Source organism: Lissotriton vulgaris, chromosome 3_1 (genome assembly GCF_964263255.1).
Source record: "Lissotriton vulgaris chromosome 3_1, aLisVul1.2, whole genome shotgun sequence".
Lineage (NCBI taxonomy): Eukaryota > Metazoa > Chordata > Amphibia > Caudata > Salamandridae > Lissotriton > Lissotriton vulgaris.
The window spans coordinates 730272933-730276617 of NC_141689.1; positions in this window are offsets into that span (position 1 = coordinate 730272933).

Consider the following 3685-nt stretch of genomic DNA (forward strand, 5'->3'; position numbering starts at 1 on the left):
CTGGGCCAGGGACAGACTGATTTGCATATAGCCAGGTTCTGAGCTGGGATGGGGCAGTGAGATAAATAACGGTGATGGATCAAGCCCTGATCTTTGGACTGGGTAAGAGTGGTCTGCTCAATTCAGACACTCTGTTCATCACCACCCCCTTTTGTAAATCGATTTTGGCCACTATAGGTGTGGCAGGGTATACTCAGACATGAGTCCCTTTCTCACTGCTCCATCAGGATTCAAGCAAGCCGGGCCGAAGAGGCTGAAATGCCAGAAACCGGTCCCCGGTAGCTTGTCTCCTTTCTGGTAAAGAATTGGCTTGGTAGTTTAGTCTGCCCTGTTCCCATGATGCACTGGGCCAGGGACAGACTGATTTGCATATAGCCAGGTTCTGAGCTGGGATGGGGCAGTGAGATAAATAACGGTGATGGATCAAGCCCTGATCTTTGGACTGGGTAAGAGTGGTCTGCTCAATTCAGACACTCTGTTCATCACCACCCCCTTTTGTAAATCGATTTTGGCCACTATAGGTGTGGCAGGGTATACTCAGACATGAGTCCCTTTCTCACTGCTCCATCAGGATTCAAGCAAGCCGGGCCGAAGAGGCTGAAATGCCAGAAACCGGTCCCCGGTAGCTTGTCTCCTTTCTGGTAAAGAATTGGCTTGGTAGTTTAGTCTGCCCTGTTCCCATGATGCACTGGGCCAGGGACAGACTGATTTGCATATAGCCAGGTTCTGAGCTGGGATGGGGCAGTGAGATAAATAACGGTGATGGATCAAGCCCTGATCTTTGGACTGGGTAAGAGTGGTCTGCTCAATTCAGACACTCTGTTCATCACCACCCCCTTTTGTAAATCGATTTTGGCCACTATAGGTGTGGCAGGGTATACTCAGACATGAGTCCCTTTCTCACTGCTCCATCAGGATTCAAGCAAGCCGGGCCGAAGAGGCTGAAATGCCAGAAACCGGTCCCCGGTAGCTTGTCTCCTTTCTGGTAAAGAATTGGCTTGGTAGTTTAGTCTGCCCTGTTCCCATGATGCACTGGGCCAGGGACAGACTGATTTGCATATAGCCAGGTTCTGAGCTGGGATGGGGCAGTGAGATAAATAACGGTGATGGATCAAGCCCTGATCTTTGGACTGGGTAAGAGTGGTCTGCTCAATTCAGACACTCTGTTCATCACCACCCCCTTTTGTAAATCTATATGTATTCAATGTGGCCCAGCCTTATGTTCAATGTGTTTATCAGCTTGTTTACCATCAAGGCGAGCTCTTGCCCATGACAAAATGATGCTGCACAAGGAGGTGACACAAATTATGTTAATAGACATCGAGGACGAACATCCTGATTATGTTCATTATGAGGTAGATTCAGCTAAACGCTAAAAGGGTCGTCTGTCGTATTTGGCCCGGCCGCATTAGCGATTAGCTGAACCTACACGTTGTCCTCCTTAACTTGGCTATATATGATAAACGCCATTTTGAATGTTACGGCGGCCATCTTAGATCATGAGCGGCCTCGTGGCCGACGTGCCCTTTAGTCCGTTGTCCGTTCCACTGACCACTCTTGTCTGCCCAGCAACAGGCTATTTTTAGTACTGGTCAAGCCGCACATGCGCAGCTCCCACTGACCCATAGATCTTCAGGAATGTGCACCAAACTGACCAGCGGGGTTGTGCCCTCTCCAATGAGCTGGCAGTATTCCAAAACATGACCATATATGTCTCGAAAATGTGTCTTAACTTGTGCCGCCTATCTTTTATTGCCCCAAACTGTATATAAAATGAGGTCGCACCGATGTTCGGTGTGATACCTCTTGCATTGCCGAAGGGTGCTGTTTGAGTGTACCACCACCCCATGGGGTCCTAATAAACTTGTTTTTGCCTTTTACAGTTTCCGTGCCAACAGTTCTTGAGTGTAAGTGGGTTATCTCCGGAGCGTGTAGGCCTTGGGAACCCCGAAATACTTCACGGCCTTGCGGTGATGACAGACTCCCAGCAGCGCAGACAAAGGTGTTGTTAGCTACTCCTGTAGCAGGGGCGATGATTACAGGGCTCCAGACGATCAGAGGCAGCAAAGTCTAATCCACGAGTGGCACCCGCGAAGCGGGTGCCGCGAGAAGTTGTAGGGCTTGGCTGGGGGCGTGGCACTGTGAGGGGGCGCGGCTCTCACGGGAAGAGGACCAGCTGGAGCTGTTGTATGCTGGTCCTCGCAGTCCCGGGGCCGGCGCCTCGTCCTCCTCTGCGGCCTCGCGGTGATGACAGACTCCCAGCAGCGCAGACAAAGGTGTTGTTAGCTACTCCTGTAGCAGGGGCGATGATTACAGGGCTCCAGACGATCAGAGGCAGCAAAGTCTAATCCACGAGTGGCACTCGCGAAGCGGGTGCCGCGAGAAGTTGTAGGGCTTGGCTGGGGGCGTGGCACTGTGAGGGGGCGCGGCTCTCACGGGAAGAGGACCAGCTGGAGCTGTTGTATGCTGGTCCTCGCAGTCCCGGGGCCGGCGCCTCGTCCTCCTCTGCGGCCTCGCGGTGATGACAGACTCCCAGGGTATCACAAGACCTGTGATAGTACTCACCAGAGTACTATCACAGGTCTTTAAATGACCTTTATTTGTTAACGAGGCTTTGATGTTTTTCACACCTCGGTGTGAATTAGGCGGCCTCCGCCTTGAGCACCCTCGATCAGCCCGACGCCAGGAACTGCACTCTGGCAGAATCTGCGACCCCCTTCCCAGGACTCCACGACCCCCCTGGGGGTCGCGCCCCACAGATTGAAGACCTCTGGTTTAGAGTCAAACTGATTCCAAGATTTTTCATCTCTGATTTTGGGTGCGGGACTTGGCCCAGTACTTCTGGCCACCAAGCAGATGACCAGATGGCGGGTGTCTTCCCTACCACTAATACCTCCGTCTTATTTCCATTTAGCCTGAGGCAGTGCTTTGACATCCAGTCAGCCACCTTCTCTAGACATTTTGCAAAACGGGTCGCTGTCTGATATTTGTTTTGGAATAGTATTACAAATAGTTGCGTGTCATCAGCGTACGACACTATTGACACCACGGGTTTCTCTACACAATCTGCCAGTGGTCTCACATACAAATTAAAGAGGGTGGAACTTAGAATTGATTCCTGTGGGACCCCTTGGGACAGAGGGTAGTTATCAGACAGGTGTGTCCGTTGGGCAACTTGGAAACTAAGTTCAGCTAGAAACGAAGTCAACCACTTCAGTGCACTGCTCCTGATGCCGCAGGCCTCAAGTCTCCGAAGTAGCAGTGGATGTGAGACGGTGTCTAAACGCCGCGCTGAGATCCAGCAGGTTCAGTGGGGCTGCTTGCCCCTCATCCACATGTTTTCTCAGTGCCTCTGTCGCCATTAATAGTGCTGATTCTGATGCATGTGCCTTTCTAAAGCCTGACTGCGAGAGGTGTAGTAGGTCGTTCATGTTGATGTGGTCTACCAGCTGTTTATTTGTGATTTTTCTGCGATTTTAGCCACAAATGGAAGTAGTGAGATAGGGCGCAAATTGTCTAATCTAGTGTAGTCTAGTGAAGGGTTTTTTCTGAGTGGTCTGACAATGGCCTGCTTCCATTTCTTAGGGACTATTCCCGTCTGAAAGGAGTGGAGAATGAGATCTGCGATGTATGGTAGGATTGTATCCATCCCCCCATCAATTTCTCTGGTCAAGCCGGGTCTTGG